This window comes from Balaenoptera physalus (genome assembly GCF_965194825.1).
Source record: "Balaenoptera physalus genome assembly, chromosome: 12".
NCBI classification, from domain to species: domain Eukaryota; kingdom Metazoa; phylum Chordata; class Mammalia; order Artiodactyla; family Balaenopteridae; genus Balaenoptera; species Balaenoptera physalus.
The window spans coordinates 42,347,954-42,372,071 of NC_138897.1; the positions used below are offsets into that span (position 1 = coordinate 42,347,954).

The window sequence follows — 24,118 nt, forward strand, 5'->3', positions numbered from 1 at the left end:
ATATATTTTTTAAAAGTAAACTAAATTAAAAAAGAATAGTTACAACAATAGATAGGGTTTAATTATTATAATTGTACAAAAATTGTTTGTTGACCAGCCAAATATTTTATTATGATGATTTTTTTTAGAACAATTTTTGTTGTTATTGGAGTTATGATTTTTTTTTTTTTTGGCTGCATGACACAGCATGTGGGGATCTTAGCTCCCTGACCAGGGATCGAACCCATCCTCTCTGTAGTGGAAGCTTGGAGTCTTAAGCGCTGGACTGCCAGATAAGTCCCTGGAGTTATGATATTAACTGAGTTTTTTCAGTTTATAATTTTCTACTTATCTATTCATAATTTCCCTAAAACTGTCACACACCTATAAACAAATATTTTACATAATCCACAAATTCATTCCTCCCTCCCCCTTTCCTTTCTTCCTTCTTCCTTTTCTGTATGTATGTAAGTATGTACGCATCTATCATCTCTATCTATCTGTCTGTCTGTCTGTCTATCTATCTATCCATCTATCATCTACCTATCATTTGTCAATTTTCTACCCTTGGGACTATCTTTGCCATACCTGCTACATTCAGGAATTATTTATTTTTAGGCCTCTGACTTAACTGTTATTCTGGAACTTCTGTTTGCTGTTCAATCATTTTGTAATTCCTGTTTCCTGCATCTCACACATTCTTTCTTAGTCTTACCCTCTTTTTGTTGATGTTTATCCTTAAGATGTTTCCTAAAAGGGTGCAAGGGATGTACATTTGTTGAGTCCTTATACAATTCAAAATGTCCCTGATTAGTTAGATTAAAAATACCTTAAAATAATTTTCATATGGTCTTTGAAGGCTTTCCACTACTATCTTCCAGTTTTCAGTGTTGCTTTTGAAAAGTCTAATTTTACTCCAACCCCATTTCTTCTATGTATAATACTCTCAACCCTAGTTTAATTAATTCTCTTCATCTATGTCATATTATAATTTGTCAGTGTTGTGCTTCACTGCATTAATTTCCAATCCTTACCCAGAGAAAAGTTACCAACATTGTTACTATTATATTGGAATGTATCTGAGAGTCTTCCCTTTGACAAGCACAGTTTAGAATAACCATTTTTGGAAGCATGTCCTCCTTAGCAGGCATAGTATGTTGCTCATTTGAGACTTTCATGCACCAGCCAGGGTATTATCAGCACAGAAACTGAATAGAATATCTAAATATTTGTGGTGGCTGGACAAATAAACTCTATTGTCCCTTTCCATTTCCTCTTGTGTAGCTCAGACCTAGCAATGCATTACATCATAGTATAATGCTGCCTTGTTAAGACCTAATGTATGTCTCTCGTTTTCTCATTAAACTCAAAGTTCCTTTGTGAATAGAGACCCTGACTTATATTGTTTGTGTGCTTCAACTGCCTAACATTTTACAGAGAATATAGATAATTTTCAGTGGGTTTCTGTTGACTATTTTCTCATGAACCCATTCATTTAGATTTTAGCTCTTATCCTTCACTTGTATTCTCCAATAATCATCAACAATGAGTCAAACCTGATGCTAGAAAAAGCAAAAAAAGAAGCATCACAAAGGATCTTTGATACTCCCCTATTTTCCTTTGTTCATGTGTACTTTCTTCCTTTTTCTGTCCTCCTTTTACTATGTGATGGATGATCTTTTATTGTCATTTAACTTCTCAATACCCTCAAATTAAGTGCACTAACAGTGCCTGCTCTTCATGTCATTGCCTTGTTCTCCAATTTTTTCCTCTTTCTCAAGCTTGGTACCAGTCATATTCAAAGTTTTCCATCAATATTTAATTTTCTTGGGAGTTGTATTGGTTATGTATCGCTGTGTAAAAAACCACATTAAAATGTATTGGCTTAAAAAACAAACATTTAGGTCTGGGCAAGATGGCGGAAGAGTAAGACACAGAGATCACCTTCCTTCCCACAGATACATTAGAAATACATCAACACGTGGAACTGCTCCTACAGAACACCCACTGAACGCTGGCAGAAGACGTCAGACCTCCCAAAAGGCAAGAAACTCCCCCCGTACTTGGGTAGGGCAAAAGAAAAAAGAAATAACAGAGACAAAAGAATAGGGATGGGACCTGCACCAGTGGGAGGGAGCTGTTAAGGAGGAAAGGTTTCCAGACACTAGGAAGCCCCTTCGCGGGCGGAGACTGTGGGTGGCGGAGGGGGGAAGCTTCGGAGCCACGGAGGAGAGCACAGCCACAGGGGTGAGGAGGGCAAAGCGGAGAGATTCCCACACGGAGGATCGGTTCCGAGTAGCACTCACCAGCCCGAGAGGCTTGTCTGCTCACCCGCCAGGGCGGGCAGGGTCTGGGAGCTGAGGCTCGGGCTTCAGTCAGATCGCAGGGAGAGGACTGGGGTTGGCGGCGTGAACACAGCCTGAAGGGGTTAGCGCACCATAGCTAGCCGGGAGGGAGTCTGGGAAAAAGTCTGCAGCTGCCGAAGAGGCAAGAGACTTTTTCTTGCCACTTTGTATCACAGCGCACAAGGAGAGGGGATTCAGAGCGCCGCCTAAAGGAACTCCAGAGACGGGAGAGAGCCGCGGCTATCAGCGTGGACCCCAGAGACGGGCATGAGACGCTAAGGCTACTGCTGCCGCCACCAAGAAGCCCGTGTGCGAGCACAGGTCACTATCCACACCGCCCCTCCCGGGAGCCTGTGCAGCCCGCCACAGCCAGGCTCCCGTGATCCAGGGACAACTTCCCCGGGAGGAGGCACGGCGCGCCTCAGGCTGCTGCAACTTCCCGCTGGCCTCTGACGCTGCATGCTCGCCCCGTATCCGTACCCCTCTCTCCCCCTGGCCTGAGTGAGCCAGGGCCCATGAAGCAGCTGCTCCTTTAACCCCGTTCTGTCTGGGCGGGGAACAGACGCCCTCAGGCGACCTACATGTAGAGGCAGGTCCAAATCCAAAGCTGAACCCCGGGAGATGTAGGAACAAAGAAGAGAAAGGGAAATCTCTCCCAGCAGCCTCAGAAGCAGTGGATTAAAGCTCCACAAACAACTTGATGTGCCTGCATCTGTTGAATACCTGAATAAACAACGAATCATCCCAAATTCAGGAGGTGGACTCTGGGAACAGGATATATTAATTTTTCCCCTTTTCCTTTTTTTGTGAGTATATATGTGTCTGCTTCTGGGTGAGATTTTGTCTGTACAGCTTTGCTTTCACCATTTGTCCTAGGTTTCGGTCCATCCGTTTTTTATTTTTTTTACTTAAAAAATTTTTTTTCTTAATAAACATTACCTAAATAATTTTTTCTTTTTTTTCTACTTTTAAAAATTAAAAAATTTTTTCTTAAGTTTTATCATATTTTTTATTTTAAAAAATTAAAAATTTTTTCTTAATAAATTTTTATCTTAAAAATTTTTTCTTATTTTTATTATAAAAAATGAATAAATCTATTTTTAAAAATTAAAAAAAATTCTTAATAAATTTATTCATAATAATTTTTTTTCTTATTTTTTATTATAATAGCTTTATTTTATTTCATTTTATTTTCTTTTATCCTCTTTCTTTCTTTCTTTCTATTTTTTCTCCATTTTATTCTGAGCCGTGTGGATGAAAGGCTCTTGGTGCTCCAGCCAGGCATCAGGGCTGTGCCGCTGAGGTGGGAGAGCCAACTTCAGGACACTGGTCCACAAAAGACCTCCCAGCTCCACATAATACCAAATGGTGAAAATCTCTCAGAGATCTCCATCTCAACATCAAGACCCAGCATCACTCAACGACCAGCAAGCTACAGTGCTGGACACCTTATGACAAACAACTAGCAAGACTGGAATACAACAGCACCCATTAGCAGAGAGGCTGCCAAAAATCATAATAAGGCCACGGACACCCCAAAACACACCAACAGACGTGGACATGCCCACCAGAAAGACAAGATCCAGCCTCATGCACCAGGACACAGGCACTAATCCCCTCCACCAGGAAGCCTGAAAATCCCACTGAACAAACCTTAGTCACTGGGGACAGACACCAAAAACAACGGGAACTACGAACCTGCAGCCGACGAAAAGGAGACCCAAAACACAGTAAGATAAGCAAAATGAGAAGACAGAAAAACACACAGCAGTTGAAGGAGCAAGGTAAAAACATACCAGACCTAACAAATGAAGAGGAAATAGGCAGTCTATCTGAAAAAGAATTCAATATAATGATAGTAAAGATGATCCAAAATCTTGGAAATAGAATAGACAAAATGCAAGAAACATTTAACAAGGACGTAGAAGAACTAAAGAGGAACCAAGCAATGATGAAAAACACAATAAATAAAATTAAAAATACTCTAGACGGGATCAATAGCAGAATAACTGAGGCAGAAGAACGGATAAGTGATCTGGAAGATAAAATAGTGGAAATAACTACTGCAGAGCAGAATAAAGAAAAAAGAATGAAGAGAACTGAGGACAGTCTCAGAAACCTCTGGGACAACATTAAACGCACCAACATTCGAATTATAGGGGTCCCAGAAGAAGAAGAGAAAAAGAAAGGGACTGAGAAAATATTTGAAGAGGTTATAGTTGAAAACTTCCCTAATATGGGAAAGGAAATAGTTAATCAAGTCCTGGAAGCACAGGGAGTCCCATATAGGATAAATCCGAAGAGAAACACACAAAAACACATATTAATCAAACTATCCAAAATTAAATATAAAGAAAACATACTAAAAGCAGCAAGGGAAAAACAACCAATAACACACAAGGGAATCCCCATAAGGTTAACAGCTGATCTTTCAGCAGAAACTCTGCAAGCCAGAAGGGAGTGGCAGGATATACTTAAAGTGATGAAGGAGAAAAACCTACAACCAAGGTTACTCTACCCAGCAAGGATCTCATTCAGATTTGATGGAGAAATTAAAACCTTTGCAGACAAGCAAAAGCTGAGATAGTTCAGCACCACCAAACCAGCTTTACAACAAATGCTAAAGGAACTTCTTTAGGCAGGAAAAACAAGAGAAGGAAAAGACCTACAATAACAAACCCAAAACAATTAAGAAAATGGGAATAGGAACATATATATCGATAATTACCTTAAATGTAAATGGATTAAATGCTCCCACCAAAAGACACAGACTGGCTGAATGGATACAAAAACAAGACCCATATATATGCTGTGTACAAGAGACCCACTTCAGACCTAGAGACACATACACACTGAAAGTGAGGGGATGGAAAAAGATATTCCATGCAAATGGAAAACAAAAGAAAGCTGGAGTAGCAATTCTCATATCAGACAAAATAGACTTTAAAATAAAGACTATTACAAGAGACAAAGAAGGACACTATATAATGAACAAGGGATCAATCCAAGAGGAAGGTGTAACAATTGTAAATATTTATGCACCCAACATAGGAGCACCTCAGTACATAAGGCAAATACGAACAGCCATAAAAGGGGAAACTGACAGTAACACAATCATAGTAGGGGACTTTAACAGCCCACTTTCACCAATGGACAGATCATCCAAAATGAAAATAAATAAGGAAACACAAGCTTTAAATGATACATTAAACAAGATGACCTTAATTGATATTTATAGGACATTCCACCCAAAAACAACAGAATACACATTTTTCTCAAGTGCTCACGGAACATTCTCCAGGATAGGTCATATCTTGGGTCATAAATCAAGCCTTGGTAAATTTAATAAAATTGAAATCATATCAAGTATCTTTTCCGACCACAATGCTATGAGAATAGATATCAATTACAGGAAAAGATCTGTAAAAAATACAAACACATGGAGGCTACACAATACACTACTTAATAACGAAGTGATCACTGAAGAAATCAAAGGGGAAATCAGAAAAATCTAGAAACAAATGACAATGGAGACACGATGACCCAAAACCTATGGGATGCAGCAAAAGCAGTGCTAAGAGGGAAGTTCATAGCAATACAAGCCTACATCAAGAAACAGGAAACATCTCGAGTAAACAACCTAACCTTGCACCTGAAGCAATTAGAGAAAGAAGAACAAAAAACCCCCAAAGCTAGCAGAAGGAAAGAAATCATAAAGATCAGATCAGAAATAAATGAAAAAGAAATGAAGGAAACAATAGCAAAGATCAATAAAACTAAAAGCTGGTTCTTTGAGAAGATAAACAAAATTGACAAACGATTAGCCAGACTCATCAAGAGAAAAAGGGAGAAGACTCAAATCAATAGAATTAGAAATGAAAAAGGAGAAGTAACCACTGACACTGCAGAAATACAAACGATCATGAGAGATTATTACAAGTAACTCTATGGCACTAAAATGGACAACCTGGAAGAAATGGACAGATTCTTAGAATTGCACAACCTGCCGAGATTGAACCAGGAAGAAATAGAAAATATGAACAGACCAATCACAAGCACTGAAATTGAAACTGTGATTAAAAATCTTCCAAGAAACAAAAGCCCAGGACCAGATGCCTTCACAGGCGAATTCTATGAAACATTTAGAGAAGAGCTAATACCTATCCTTCTCAAAATCTTCCACAATATTGCAGAGGGAGGAACACTTCCCAACTCATTCTATGAGGCCACCATCACCCTGATACCAAAACCAGACAAAGATGTCACAAAGAAAGAAAACTACAGGCCAATATCGCTGATGAACATAGATGCAAAAATCCACAACAAAATACTAGCAAACACAATCCATCAGCACATTAAAAGGATCATACACCATGATCAAGTGGGGTTTATTCCAAGAATGCAAAAATTCTTCAATATATGCAAATCAATCAACATGATATACCATATTCACACACTGAAGGAGAGAAACCATATGATCATCTCAATAGATGCAGAGAAAGCTTTCGACAAAATTCAACACCCATTTATGATAAAAGCCCTGCAGAAAGTATGCATAGGGGGAACTTTCTTCAACATAATAAAGGCCATATATGACAAACCCACAGCCAACATTGTCCTCAATGGTGAAAAACTGAAACCATTTCCACTTAGACCAGGAATAAGACAAGGTTGCCCACTCTCACCACTAGTGTTCAACGTAGTTTTGGAAGTGTTAGCCACAGCAATCTGAGAAGAAAAAGAAAGAAAAGGAATCTAAATCGGAAAAGAAGTAAAGCTGTCACTGTTTGCAGATGACATGATACTATACATAGAGAATCCTAAAGATGCTATCAGAAAACTACAAGAGTCAATCAATGAATTTGGTAAAGTAGCAGGATACAAAATGAATGCACAGAAATCTCTTGCATTCCTATACACTAATGATGAAAAATCTGAAAGTGAAATTAAGAAAACACTCCCGTTTACCATTGCAACAAAAAGAATAACATATCTAGGAATAAACCTACCTAAGGAGACAAAAGACCTGTATGCAGAAAATTATAAGACACTGATGAAAGAAATTAAAGATGTTACAAATAGATGGAGAGATATACCATATTCTTGGATTGGAAGAATCAACATTGTGAAAAATGACTCTACTACCCAAAGCAATCTACAGATTCAATGCAATCCCTATCAAACTACCAATGGCATTTTTCACAGAACTAGATCAAAAAATTTCACAATTTGTATGGAAACACAAAAGACCCTGAATAGCCAAAGCAATCTTGAGAAAGAAAAATGGAGCTGGAGGAATCAGTCTCCCTGACCTCAGACTATATTACAAAGCTACAGTAGTCAAGACAGTTTGGTACTGGCACAAAAACAGAAATATAGATCAATGGAACAGGATAGAAAGCCCATAGATAAACCCACGCACATATGGTCACCTTATCTTTGATAAAGGAGGCAAGCATATACAGCAGAGAAAAGACAGCCTCTTCAATAGTGGTGCTGGGAAAATTGGATAGATACATGTAAAAGTATGAAATTAGAACACTCCCTGACACCATGCACAAAAATAAACTCAAAATGTATTAAAGACCTAAGTGTAAGGGCAGACACTCTCAAACTCTTAGAGGAAAACATAGGCAGAACACTCTATGACATAAATCACAGCAAGATCCTTTTTGACCCAGCTCCTAAAGAAATGGAAATAAAAACACAAATAAACAAATGGGACCTAATGAAACTTAAAAGCTTTTGCACAGCAAAGGAAACCATAAACAAGACCAAAAGATAACCCTCAGAATGGGAGAAAATATTTGCAAATGAAGCAACTGACAAAGGATTAATCTCCAAGATTTACAAGCAGCTCATGCAGCTCAATAACAAAAAAACAAACAACCCAATCCAAAAATGGGCAGAAGACCTAAATAGACATTTCTCCAAGGAAGATATACAGATTGCCAACAGACACATGAAAGAATGCTCAACATCATTAATAATTAGAGAAATGCAAATCAAAACTACAGTGAGATATCATCTCTCACCGGTCAGAATGGCCATCATCAAAAAATCTAGAAAGAATAAATGCTGGAGAGGGTGTGGAGGAAAGGGAACACTCTTGCACTGTTGGTGGGAATGTAAATTGGTACAGCCACTATGGAGAACAGTATGGAGGTTCCTTAAAAAACTACAAATAGAACTAACATACGACCCACCAATCCCACTACTGGGCATATACCCTGAGAAAACCATAATTCAAATAGAGTCATGTACCACAATGTTCATTGCCGCTCTATTTACAATAGGCAGGACATGGAAGCACCCTGAGTGTCCATCATCGGATGAATGGATAAAGAAGATGTGGCATATATATATACAATGCAGTATTTCTCAGCCATAAAAAGAAATGAAATGGAGGTATTTGTAGTGAGGTGGATGGAGGTAGAGTCTGTCATACAGAGTGAAGTAAGTCAGAAAGAGAAAAACAAATACAGTATGCTAACACATATATATGGAATCTAAGGGAAAAAAAAAAGGTCATGAAGAACCTATTGGCAAGACATGAATAAAGACACAGACCTACTAGAGAATGGACTTGAGGATATGGGGAGGGGGAGGGGTTAGATGTGACAGGGTGAGAGAGTGGCATGGACATATATACACTACCAAATGTAAAATAGATAGCTAGTGGGAAGCAGCTGCATAGCACAGGGAGATCAGCTCAGTGCTTTGTGACCACCTAGAGGGGTGGGATAGGGAAGGTGGGAGGGAGGGAGATGCAAGAGGGAAGAGATATGGGAACATATGTATATGTATAACTGATTCACTTTGTTATAAAGCAGTAACTAACACACCATTGTAAAGCAATTATACTCCAATAAAGATGTTTAAAAAAATAAAATAAAATAATAAAAAAAGACAATTTCTAGGGATGTAATGGACCACGTGATAAATGTAAGTAACACTGTGGTATGTTATATATGAAAGCTGTTCAGAGAGTAAATCCCCAGAATTCTCATCACAAGGAAAACACTTTTCTATTTCTTTAATTTTGTGTCTGTATGAGATGATGGATGCTCACTAAACTTACTCTGACCATCATTTCATGATGTATGTATGTCAACTCATTACGCTGTACACTTTAAACTTGTTCAATGCTGTATGTCAATTATATCTCAATAAAACTGTAAGAAAAAAAAAAAAGACCCATAAAAAAACAAACAAAAAAAACAAACATTTATTATTTCTCAAAAGTCTATAGAAAGTTGGCTGGACCTGATTAGGCTTGAGTGAGCTGAAGTAAACTCTTACATATGTGATTAGCTGGTAGGTTGGTGGTGGCTGACTGGTCTAGATGACCTCACTCGTGCATTTCATCTGGTAGCTGGCCTGTCAATTGGAGCAGTGGGATGACTTGGCCCCCTGTTTTTATCATCCAGAAGTCTACCTTTGTCTTGTCCACATCAGGACAGCAGGTTACCAGAAAGAAAGCAGAAGTACACACAGACTTTTGAGGCTTTTGTTTCAAAATGGCTTACTTTTACCTCTCCTGCACTCTGTTGGTCAGGCAAAATCACAGGACCAGTCTAGATCCAACAAGTAAGGAAAGAGATGTCACCTCTTGATGGGAAAAGCTGCAGAATTCCATTGCAAAGGGACATAGGTAAAGTGGGAAAATTAGGGAAGTCATTTTTAAAGTCAGTCTGCAACTTTGTGTCATCTGGTCATAATTTTTCCTATCTCTCCTACATTAAAAATACACATATCCCCTCGTCCCAAGGCTTCCCAAAATTTCATTTCATCATGGCATCATACTTGAAGTTAATGACTTATGATCTCCATTAGGTCCAGAGGCAGTTCTTATTGTGTAACTTGTGTTGATTTGGAGACTTACAAACAAAAAAGAAAAAAAATTTCTATTCACATTCCCTCACTACACCCGATATAGAACTGTGAGATGGAGAGAGTTAAACAAAATATACATCTCCATTCCATATAGAAAAAATTTCTAGTCCAGAGCATTTCTGAAGTCCCACTGGATAAATGTTGCAGGATTCTAAGATCCAAAGCAGGATGATGCCAGAACTATTGAGGCCTCAGCTTAGAATTGTCATTTTTCCAAAGAGGAAATGGAGATGGCCAACAGGCATAGGAAAAGATGCTCAACATCCCTAATCATCATGGAAGTGCAAATTGAAACCACAATGAGATATCATCTCACACCTGTCAGAATGGCTATCTTTAAAAAGAACACAAATAATAAATGTTGGTGAGAATGTGGAGAAAAAGGAACCCTTGTACACTGTTGGTGGGAATGTAAATTGGTGTAGTCACTCTGGAAAACAGTATGGAGTTTTCTCAAAAAATGAAAAATAGAACCACAATATGACCAAGCAATTCCACTCCTGGGTATATATCCCAAAAACTAATTCAAAAAGATACATGCACCCCAATGTTCATAGCAGCATTATTTACAATTGCCAAGATATGGAAACAACCTAAGTGTCCATCACCAGGTAAATGAATAAATATGATGTGGTATATATATGCAATAGAATACTATTCAGTCATAAAAAAAGAACAAAATTTTGCCATTTGTAGCAACATGGATGGACTTGGAGTGCACTATGCTAAGTGAAATAAGTCAGACAAAGACAAAGTGACAAAGACATATCACTTATATGTGGAATCTAAGAAATACCAAACTAATAATATAACAAAAAAGAAGCAGACTCACAGATATAGAGAACAAACTAGTGTTTACTCAGGAGGGGGAAATATAGGGGTGGGGGAATGGGAGCTACAAACTATTGGGTATAAGTTCAAGGATGTAATGTACAAAACAGGGAATATAGCCAAAATTTTGTAACAACTATAAATGGAAAGTAAACTTTAAAAATTGTACAACTTTTTGGACTTCCCTTGTAGTGCAGTGGTTAAGAATCCGCCTGCCAATGCAGGGGACATAGGTTCGAGCCCTGGTCCGGGAAGATCCCACATGCCACGAAGCAATTAAGCCCATGCGCCACAACTACTGAGCCTGCAATCTAGAGCCAGCAAGCCACAACTACTGAAGCCCATGCGTCTAGAGCCCATGCTGTGCAATAAGAGAAGCCACCGCAATGAGAAGCCTGCACACTGCAACAAAGAGTAGCCCCCGCTCACCACAACTAGAGAAAGCCCGTGCACAGCAACTGAGACCCAACACAGCCAAAAATAAATAAATAAAGTAAATAAATTTATTTTAAAAAATTGTATAACTTAAAAAAAAAATTAATCTATTTTCATTAAAAAAAAAAAAGAATTGTCACTACTTTACTTTTGTTGATTCTGTACATCTAAGTAAACTACAAAACTAGTCCAGATTCAAAGAGTGGAGAAATAGACTCTATTTCTTGATGGCAAGAGTTGCAGAATCATATCACATGGCTACCTGGACACAGAGAAGAGGATAATTGAAGCCATTTTTGTAAAATTTACTTCAGAGAGCTCTTGGTGGCAAAAGCTCAGCTGATGACACTAATTCAGCCTAAGATATCTATGAGTAATAATATATCCTGATTTCTTCATCACATTTGCATTTAAACTAAAGAGGTCAATATCTTAACACTTTCTCCAATAAGACCGGTTAATCCACACTCTCATGAAACTTTCCTACTCCGTATTGTTGTCTACAAAGTTTTACTTTCTGTTTGACTCTTAATTTTATCTCTTTTTTTTGTTTAGGATGATACTTACTGTTATAACAAACTAACCACCAAATGTTAATAGTTAAACCAATAAGAATTATTTGTCACTGATCCAGAGTCCAATGCAGATGTTTGGCAGGAAGCATGTCATGTACCGATTCGGAGATTGGGCTCTCTTTAGTTTTATACTGACTTTCCCTCAGTTCTCCCTCCTGCTAAGAAAAAGTAAGAATAGAAGATACTCTGTCCCTAGCATGTATTCAATCCTGCTGATACAATCTGTGCAGGGCCCTTTCTCTGGGAAGCTGGGGAAGTGCCTTAATTAAGCCTCCTTTCTTGGAGACCTCTCTTGTCCATTATCAAGTTCCCTGGCTTACATCCCTGAGAAGCTTTTCCTAGTTCATTTGCCTTCCTGGCCACAGTAATAAGGGGTGTTTTGGATTTGCCTTCCTTAGGGGTTACACAGTTTTTTCAGCTTTCTTTTTTTATTGTAAACATAACACTCCAGCAAATTCATTCTTGACTTGTGCTCAACCCAAAGATGCTAAGCAGACTTTGATTTAGACTTTCTACTGAGAAAGACTGGTAGAGATGAACAGAATCAAAATGTCACTTGAAGTAGGGTAGCAAGAAGAAGCATAATCTAGTAGTCTTTCATCTTTCCTGAATTCTTTTTAAAAAATTGAGGAATAATTGATATAACATTATATTAGTTTCAGGTATACAATGTAGTCATTGGATATTTGTATATATTGCAAAATGGTTACCATAGTAAGTCCAGTTAAGATCTGTCCCCATAAATAGTTACAAATCTTTTTTCTTTTGTGATGAGAAATTTCAAGATGCATTCTCATAGCTACTTTCAAATATGCAATACAGAATTATTAACTATAGTCACTGTGCTGTACATTACATCCCCATGATTTCTTCATTTTATAACTGGAAATGTATTTCATAATGCAACTTAGTACCCAAAGGTGTTTAATGACTTCATCATTTAAACTGTATTTTAGTCCAGGTTTGAATTCCTTGACAGTAAACTTATCTGAAATATTTGCAGGATCTAGGTGTGTTTTTTCTAGACTTTCTCATTTGCCGATAATTATACTCACAGCTCTTCCTTTTAGGGTCCAGATGCACTTTATATTTCCAGCCCTCTAAAGCCCTTTTCTTTGGATTTGCTACTTCTTCAACCTCTGTTTGAAAACCAGCCAATTCTCTCCTGAACTCACCTCTTTCTTGTAATACTTTGCTAACGGCCATGATTAGAAGCCAACTCACGATGCCACTGAATCTTTCCAACCATTTTCCCTAGAGCCACAGCTCAGTGGGCAAGATGTTCCTTCCAAGTTATTGCACATGGCAGTTTTACCAAATATTCTGCTACCAGATTATTGTGTGTTTTCTTGTTGCCTAGTGTCTAACACTAAACTAATGCTCCAAATTTTAGGGTTTTTTATTATGACAGTACCTAGCTTCTCTTATCAGTTTATTTATTAGTTAGTTTAGTAACACTAACTGCTATTACAAACAAAACCACTCCAATTCTGAACACCAATTCTGATGTGTGTGTTTTTCCACACCACCAAGCAATTAACTCAATTCTGACACTATCTACCTGGAAATAACATCAGATCCCACAGGTTAAGTGCTCAATCGAACAAAACTGCCCTTACTTCACATGCCAATTGCAGGTCCAGTTTGCTTCCTGTGCTTCTGATCAACTAGCTGTTCATTGGAGATAACCCCCTCCTTGCATTGGATTAATTTGCTAGAGCAGCTTACAGAACTCAGATAAATCATTTATTTACTAGATTACCAGTTTATTATAAAAGGCTGTAACTCATGAATGTCCAGATGGGAGAGATGCATAGGGAAAAAGTGTGAGTAAGGGGCACAGAGCTTCCATGCTCTCTCTGGGTGCACCACTTTCCCAGCACGTCCACAGGTCTGCCATCCTGGAAACTCTCCAGAGAATGTTCTTTTGGGATTTTATGGAAGGTTCATTACGTAGGTATGATTAAATCATTGACATTGGTGATTGAACTCAATTTCCATCCCTGTTCTCTTTCCTAGAGGTCAGGGGGTCAGATTGAAAGTTTCAACTCTTCAATCACATGGTTGGTTACACTGGCATCAAGTTCCCATCCTTGAGTGCTTCTAAAAGTCACTTAATTAACATCATAAAAACATCTTATCAGAGGAAATTCCAAGGGTTTTAGGAGCTCTTTGCCAGGAATAAGGATGAAGACCAAATATATGTTTCTTATTATAAATCACAACATCACACCCCTCAGTGGCTTAAAACACCATTAAGAGTTTATTTCTTAAGCCAGCTGTGACACAGGTATTAGGCTGGCATCCTTCTACATGAGATTTAAGGACCCAGGCTCCATTTATAACAGGAAGACGAAAGAGGAGATATATACCAGACTCTTCAAGAGCATATCATACACCCACATGCAAGAATTTTCCGGTTCTGAGCATTAACTCCATCCACACATGCTTCCCACCATAGTCCAAAGTAGTTGAATTAGAAGCTTAATGCCTGACAGCACCCACCACTTCTTTGAGAGCCAAAGACATACCCTGGACCTGTAACCCAGGAAGTATTTTTCTAATTGTCGTCTCTTCATGATTTTGACCTGTATCTGCCTGGAATTTCTATGATGTTTATCATCTCTGCCATTAATGTAACAATTCATACAAATTATCCCTCTTGTTAAATATACTTTCAAGGACACAAATTGTCTAGATGTTCCTTAAGGGGCTTTATCTAAACTAACTTATAACTTCCATAATATCTACAAATCTTTTCATGTAGAAGCTATCAAGTAACTTTTATTAATTGATTAATTGATCAATTGTTCTGAGTTCTTAGGAGACCAACAGAGAGGTTTTTTCTCCTCCTGACACTAATTGTATGGTGCCTATTGCAACACCACTTCTCAAATACTCGGACAACTACTGGGCGTCCATCAATTCAATTCAATTCTGACACTATCTACTTCGAGTTAGGATAAGATCCCATAAGTTAAAGGGTTCAGTCCTACAAGACTACCCACATTTCAGAAGCCAGTTGTAAGTTTCAGGCCACCAATACTTTTGACTGGCATGCTGTAAATCAGGGGTTCCTAGGACTCCCTCCTGGAGTTTGATACTTTGCTAGGACAGGCTCCCAGAACTCAAGAAAGCACTTTAGTTACTTTTGCTAGTTTATTGTAAATGATACAACTCAGGAACAACCAAATGGAATAGGTGCATAGGGTAAGGTGTGGGGGAAGATGGGTGGAGCTTCCATGCCTTCTCTGTGTGTGTCACCCTTCCAGAAACTCTCCTCTCCCAGAGGTTGAGGGAGTGGGGCTGAAAGTTCCAGGCTTCTAGTTAAAATTTGGTCTTTCTGACAAACAGCCTTCATCCTGAAACTATCTAGGAACACATAAAGAGTTGCCTCAGGAGAAAAACAAAGATGTTTCTATCTTTTCTATAACTCAGGAAATTCCAAGCTATTTAGGATCCTTACTTTGGTACAAAGGCCAAATATATATATTTTTTATTATGCCACACCCACCTACTTCACTCAGTAAATAAAAGACAACACACGTGCTGGGTATTGAGAAATATGCTGTTCTGTGGTTAGAAAAATGAATCAGATTATGTTTCTGTAAACAAGACAGCATTTTTCTAATGGACAAAGTGCACTCGGTAAATTAAAAGGGCTGCCATTGTGCTTCCATAATTCTTTTTCTGTCCTAGAAGTGAATAAAACAGGAATACAATAAGTAAATAAACAAGTAAATAAAATCAACAATAAAATCTTTATCACTTCTTTCTACCTAGAAATATTACACATGATACATTTCACATAATGTTTTTTTTGTTTATTTCTCTAGTTTATAATGTAATTTTCTCTTTGGTGGAATGTCTTATGTAGGTGTGTAAAAAATGTTTTGTTTTTTGCTTTTGTTTTTTAATGGAAACATTTTTTTGAAAAAATTAATCAATAAATAAATGAATAAATATACTATGAAATTAGGTGTCAGTGAACTGGATGAATTGAAGTGCTCCTACACACAATATAAATGTATGAAACTTCATAATTTCATTCTCTACTTATTTGGAGTTTTTGTTATTTATTCTTGTTAAACTAAAGTTAACTCTTTTTTGACTATTTTTTAAAACAGTAAATTGACAATGTTAAAAGGAAAAAACATTTCGCTCTTTTCATAGTGGAGGCCGATAGGATAACCAGTTTAGCTACATGAATAAAATGAATGGATCCGTTAAAATGGGCTCCTCTAAATAGATAAATATGTCATTACTTTGTTGAAATATAAAAACCTGTGTCAAAAATTCTTTCCAGCTTTAGAACAGCATCACTCTCTTACTTTATACTAAAAAATTTCTATAAATAAAATTTTTCCTTAAATTTTTATTTCTTTTACTTATTTAATAGAACAAATTTACAAGGTTTTACTGGACTACATCACTATCCACGAAAATTAATCATTTTTATATTAAATTTGCAGACTGTCACTTATTTACTGGCCTGAGACAAGACATGTTTTACTTTTCTTATCCAAGTATTAAAGAACTCCCATAAAGTAAATGAGTTTCTAATATTAGGTATTCTAGAGAAATGAAATAATAAGCCTTTCTGGGAGCTGGAACAGGAATGGTCTGTATACATTAGGCTGTATTGAAATACACTCAAATGAAAACAGGAAACTTGACTTATAAAAGATTTTTTTTAAATGACAAGAGTTATGGAAAATGAACTATGTGGGTTCCTTGGGTGGAGAGGTAGATTAAAAAGACAAGATGTCTTGGATGTTCTTTCACTTTTATTGTGCTTTCTTTTGTCACTACCTCTTGTATTTGCTGTGAGTGTGTGTTTGTGTGTATTTGTGTGAGTATATGTGTTTACCTATTACAAATATTGTTATGAGGGCTTAATGTGTCACTCTTCCTGTAGGCCATAACTGGGGACTCATGCAAAGTTTTGAACCTTCTCAAGTAAGACAAAACATATCAAGCATTTTTTTGTTCTTAAGAGACTTTATTTTTTACAACAGTTTATATTTACAGAAAACTGCTGAAGGTACTCAGTTTCCCCTATTATTAATATTTTACCTTATTATGATGCATTTTTTAACTTAATGAATTAATATTGATACATTATTGTTAACCAAAGTCCACATATAATTCATATTTCCTTAGTTTTTACATTATGTCTTTTTTTCTGTTCCATGTTCCCAATCAGGATATCAAATTGTATTTGATGAACATTCGTACCTTAGATTACTGTTGGTTGTGACAATTACTTAGACTTCCCTTGTTTTTCATGACCTTGAGGAGTGCTGGTCAGATATTTTGTAGAATGTCCTTCAATTTAGATTTATTTGATGATTTGATGATTTTCTCATAATTAGACTGGAGTTATGGGCTTTGAGGAGGAAAGCCACAGAGGCGAAGTGACATTCTAATTATATCATATCAAGAACACATTCTATCAACATGGCTTATCATTTTTGCTACTGATTTTGATTGCTTGGCTGAAGAAGTGTTTGTCAGTCTTCTCTAATGTAAATTAACTTTTTTCCCACCCCATTTACATACTGTTCTCTTTGGAAGGAAGTCACTGTGTGCAGCCCATAATAAGGAGTGAAGAGTTATGTTTCACAACTTTGGGGGGAGAGTATCTACATAAATTATTTGAGTTCTGCATGGAATATTCCTCTTCCTCTTCATTTGTTTATTTTTTATTTACATCAGAATGAACTCATGAGTGTTTATTTTATAATTTGGGTTATAACCCAATGTTACTTTATTTTCTTGTGCAAATTTTCCAGATTTAGCTATTGAGAACCTTCAGTCAGTTCTTGTATCCCTTTGACATACACTCATCTTAGAGGAGGTGATGGAAAGGATGTGATCACTGCCTGGACCCAGGCAATTAGGAGCTCCTCACCCCTCTCCTATCCTTGGAATGTGCCTTCTGCCCACCACTCCCACAGCTGGAGTCATTTCAAAAACCCAGCCTCTAGAGGGAACACTCACAAAGTCATTCTATGAAGCCACCATCATGCTGATACTAAAACCAGACAAAGACACTACCAAAAAATAAAATTATAGGCCAATACCTTTGTTGAATATAGATGCAAAAATTCTCAAGAAAATATTAACAATCTGAATCCAAAAACACATTAAAAAAAGTCATATACCAAGATCATTGGATTCACCCCAGTGTCACAAGGAGGGTTCAATATAGGCAAATCAATCATTGTGATACACCATATCAACAAAAGAAAAGACAAAAACCACATGATAATCTCAATAGATGCAGAAAAAGCCTTTGATAAAATTCAACATCACTTCATCATAAAAACTCTTACCAAAGTGAGTATAGAGGGAACATATTTCAACATACTAAAAGCTATTTATGACAAACACACAGCCAACATAATACTGAAAAGTGAAAAGTGAAATCCTTCCTGCTAAAATCTGGAACAAGATAAGGATGCCCACTCTCACTACTTCCACTCAACATACTATTGGAAGTCCTAGTTACAGCAATAAGACAAGAAAAGGATATAAAAGATATCCAAATTGGAAGAGGTAAATTTGTCATTATATGCAGATGACATGACACTATACATAGAAAATCCTAAAGACTCACACAAAAACTACTAGAACTGATAAATTTAGCAACGCAGCAGGATACAAGTTTAACATACAGAAATTTGTTCATTTCTTTACACTAACACTGAAATATCAGAAAGGGAAAGTGATTTTTAAAAAACTCTTAAAATTGCATCATAAAAATACATAGGAATAAACCTAACCAAGGAGGTGAAAGAGTTATATGCTGAGAACTATAAAGCATTGATAAAGGAAATTGAAGATAATTCAAAGAAATGGAAAGATATCCCATGCTCTTGGATTGGAAGAATTAATATTGTTAAAATGGCCATTTTAACAAAGGGATTTACCATGATCCCTATCAAATTACCCATGACATTTTTCAAAGAAATAGAAAAAAAGTAATTCTAAAATTTATACAGAGCCTTAAAAGACCCAGAATTGCCAAAGCAATCATGAGGAAAAAGAACAAAGCTGGAGGCATAACCCTCCCAGATTCCAGACAGCACTATAAACCTACAGTAAGTAAAACAGCATGGTATTGGCACAAAAAACATATATATGGGTCAATGAAACAGAATAGAGAGCCCAGAAATAAATCCACACACCTGTGGTCAATTAATCTCCAACAATGGAGGCAAGAATATACAATGGAGAAAAGACAGTCTCTTCAGCAAGTGGTGCTCTGAAAGCTGGACAGCTGCATGTAAATCAATGCAGTTAGAACACTCCCTCACACCATACACAAAAATAAACTCAAAATGGCTTAAAGACTTAAATATAAGACATGACACCATAAAACACCTAGAAGAGAACATAGGCAAAACATTCTCTGACATAAATCATAGCAATGTTTTCTTAGGTCAGTCTCCCAAGGCAATAGAAATAAAAGGAAAAATAAACAAATAGGACCTAATCAAACTTAAAAGCTTTTGCACAGCAAAGGAAACCATAAACAAAATGAAAAGACAACCTATGGAGTGAGAGAAAATATTTACAAACGATGTGACTGACAATGGATTATTTTCCAAAAGATACAAAGAGCTCATACAACTCAATAACAAAAAAACAAACCCAATTAAAAATGGGTAGAAGTCCTAAATAGACATTTCTCCAAAGAAGACAAACAGATGGCCCATAGGCACATGAAAAGATGCTCAACATCACTAATTCTCAGAGAAATGCAAATCAAAACCCCAATTAGGTATCATCTCACACTGGTCAGAATGGCTATCATCAAAAAGTCTACAAATGGGACTTCCCTGGTGGCACAGTGGTTAAGAATCCACCTGCCAATGCAGGGGACATGGGTTCGAGTCCTGGTGCAGGAAGATCCCATGTGCCACAGAGTAGCTAAGCCCGTGTGCCACAACTACTGAGCCTGTGCTCTAGAGCAACAACTACTGAGCCTGGGTGCCACAACTACTGAAGCCTGCTCTGCGACAAGAGAAGACATCTCAATGAGAAGCCGCACACCTAGAGCCTGTCCTCCACATTGAAGTGGAGCCCCCACTTGCCGTGACTAGAGAAAGCCCACACACAGCAACAAAGACCCAACACAGCCAAAAATAATTTTAAAAATTAATTAATTTTTAAAAAGTCTACAAATAATTAATGCTGGAGAGGGTGTGTAGAAACGGGAACCCTCCTACACTCTTGCTGGGCATGTAAATTGGTGCAACCTCTATAGAAAACAGTATGCAGGTTCCTTAAAAAACTAAAAGTAGAGTTACCATATGATCCAGCAATCCCACTCCTGGGGATATATCTGGAGAAAACTCTAATTTGAAAAGATACATGAACCCCAATGTTCATAGCAGCAGTATTTACAATAGCCGAGACATGGAAGCAACCTAAATGTCCATTGACAGATGAATGGATAAAGAAGCTGTGGTACATATATACGATGAATATTACTCAGCCATAAAAAAAGAATGAAATAATGATGTCATTTGCAGTAACATGGATGGACCTAGAGATTATCATATTAAGTGAAGTAAGTCGGAGAGAGTAAGACAAATATCATTTGTTATTACTTATATGTGGAATCTAAAAAATGGATACAAGTGAACTCATTTACAAAACAGAAACAGACTCACAGAAAAAGAAACAAATTTATGGTTACCAAAGGGGAAAGGGGAGGGAGGAGGGATAAATTAGGAGTTTTGGATTAGCAGATACAAACTACTATATATAAAATAGATAACAGGTTTCTATTGTATAGCAGAGGGAACTATATTAAATATCTAGTAATAAACTATAATGGAAAAGAATATGAAAAATAATATATATATATAACTGAATCATTTGTTGTACACCAGAAACTAACACAACATTGTAAATCAACTATACTTCAATAATAAGAAAAGAGAACACACTCTCTAGAGAGTAATGTGTTGTTGATACCATCTGGACTGGATACATGACTGAACCCCTTTAACACTTCTATAGAGTCATATCTTGGTATATGCAGGAAATTGGCTCCAGGACCCTTGAGGTTACCAAATTCTGAGGACGCTTAAGTCCCTTATGTAAAAGGCATAGTACAGTTTTGGATACAGAGGGCTGACTATATAAACTTTTAAGATTCTGGTGGGCAGATGAGGAGATATACTAGTCTTGTGGCCACCCAAGACAAGTCTTATATGTGTAAGTTCTCTGGGTGTTTATTAATACTGCCACCTATCAATCTGTAGTGATAGGCCTCTTTTTCTTTGTTTCCTTTCCCTCAGAGTACAAGGGCCAGTTTCAGATTTTACCCAGGGAATTCCTGAGGTTCTGAACCAACACCCCATCATTGCGTGCCTTTTTTTTTTTTTTTTTTGAGCACTTCCTTTCTTCCTGGCATTCTACGATGTTCTAGGTTCATCTTGTAAATTGCTGCCCTCATTCTAATATCACCCATTTCTCCAGTGAGCTCTTGTTCCTTTCATTGGAGAATAAGAACCAAGAAGTGGAAAATAGGTATGCTCATTGCTACTTGGGTGTTGTTTCTAGGCTCCCTAAGGGCAAGAAAATATGTGTGTTTACTAGCCAATGTGAATATACATATCTATAAATATTTCTATATGTAATTACTAACTATATTATATGTGTATATGTATTTCCATGTATCAGTATTAAATTACACATGAGTTCACACTATCTCCAATTCTAATCCAGTACCATGCTATCATTCTAGCCTCCTTATACTTGTCTCCAATTAGACATCCAGCTTCTACCACTCTCCATCCACTTATTTAAGTGTTCACTTCTGTTATTGAACACTTGCTGTATGAGATTTAATACCACGAGTACAGTGGTATCAAAATTGATAACCCTTACCCCAGTGAGAAATAATTTGGCCAAATAGTACGGGACTTACGTACTGTTTCTTTTGCCTTTAGCTTTACATACTACCTTCATTTTTAGCAACTTATGTCATCACACTGCTGCCTCCCTGTACCCCTTTTAGTGAGTTCATTTCATACATTTGTGATACAGTTATAGTGTTTTGTCACATTTTGCATTCCATCTTGTGATTCCCACAGCCTCATGAATGACTCTTTAAATATGCATACATTAAGATTCACTCTTGTGCTGTAAAGTTCAATGGGTTTTGACAAATGCATAGTGTAATGTATCAATATTATAGCAGCATATAGAATAGTTTTGTCACCCTAGAAAATCACCAGTGATTCGACTCTCTCCCTTTCCATGAACCCTTGAAACAATCGATCTTTTTACAACACTATAGATTTACCTTTTGCAGGATGTCGTATAATTGGGATCACACAGTATGTAGGCTTTTCAAACAGGTTTCTTTCACTTGGAAATTTAAGATCTATCCATTTCTTTTCATAGCTTGCTAGCCCATTGTTTTTTATTACTAAATAATATTCCACTGTACCAGTGTACCACCTTTTGTTTATCCATTCACCCAGTGAATGGCTGGTTGTATTCAGTTTTTTATTAGTATTAATAATGCTGCTCTGGACATTTATGTGCATGTTTTTATGTGGATATAAGTTTTCAAATCAGTTGGGTAAATACCAAGGAGTGCAACTGCTGGATCACATGGTAAGACTATGTGTAGCTTTGTAAGAAACTGCCAAACTGTCTTTCAAAATGGCTGTACTATTTTACATTGCCAACAGTAATAAACGAGAGTTCCTATTACTCTGCTTTCTTGCTGTAATTAGTCACCTCAGTTTTTTGGGTATTAGACGTTCTAATGTGTGTGTAATAGTATCTCATGGTTATTTTAATTTGAAATTCGCTAATGATAAATATTGTTGAAAATCTTTTCAAATGCCTTTTGCTATCTGCATGTCTTATTTGGAGAAGTGTTTTTTAGGATCTTTTTCACATTTTTTAATTGTGTTGTTTGTTTTCCTGTTGTTGTTTCAAGTGTTCTTTGTATGGCTAATATTCCTTATCACATATGTATTGCAATATTGTCTCCCATCTTTGGTTTGTCTTTTCAGTATATTACAGTATCTTTCACAGAGCAGATAAATCTGCTCTGAGTTAATAAATCTGTCAGAGTTAATACATCTGTCTTAACAATTTTTTTTTATTTGTTTTATTGATTATACTTAGGGGTTTGTCGGAAAACTCATTGTCAAACCCCAAATAACCTATATTTCTATGTTTTCTTTTCAAACTTTTACAATTTTGCATTTTGAGTTAATTTTCCCCCAAAATATAAAGTCTGTCTGAGTTCATTTTATAAAAATACGTTCAGTACCTTTTTTTGAAAATATTTAATAGCCTGTTTCCATTTAATTGCTTTTACTCCTTTTTCAAAGATTATGTGACTAAATTAATAAGGGGCTATTTCTGAGCTTTCTACTCTTCTTTATTGTTCTATGTGTTCATTCTGTCACCAATATCACTTTTTTTTATTATTAGCTTTTTAGTAAGTCTTCAAGTTGGATAGTGTGACTCTTCCAACTTTGCTCTTTTCTCAGTCTGTGTTGGTTAGTCTAGGTCTTTTATCTTTCCATATAAATATTAAATCAGTTTGTTGCTATCTACAAAATAGCTGGCTGAGATTGTGATTGAGTTGTGTATATAGATCGAGTTGGGAAGTACTGGCATCTTAACAATATTGAATCTTCCAGTTCATGAACATGGAATATCTTTTCATGCATTTATATCATCTTCGATTTTTTTCTACCAGAGTTTTGTAGTTTTCACATACAAATCATATATATATATATATATATATATATATATATATATATATATATATATATATATATATATATATATATACACATATATGGTTAGAGTCATACCTAAGTAGTTCAATTTCTGGGGTAGGCTGAGATTCTAGATAATACATCATTCTTCATTTCAAATACCAAACGTTCATTGCCGGTATATAGGAAGGCAATTGTCTTTTGTATATTGACCTTGCATGTTGTGATGTTGTTTTTTTACTTTTATTTTAAATTTAATTTAATTTTTTTTTATACAGCAGGATCT

At 36.6% G+C, this 24,118-nt stretch overlaps 1 long non-coding RNA gene across 1 annotated transcript in view; it reads right to left on the reverse strand.

Moving 5' to 3' along the window:
* The window catches only part of LOC309639258, a 99,218-nt gene extending 75,359 nt beyond the window's left edge, over positions 1–23,859 (reverse strand). The window contains exon 1 of the long non-coding RNA XR_014251563.1: positions 7,867–23,859. This is a non-coding gene — a long non-coding RNA (uncharacterized lncRNA). The remainder of the gene's footprint in view (positions 1–7,866) is intronic.
* Between the last annotated feature and the right edge of the window lie 259 nt (positions 23,860–24,118).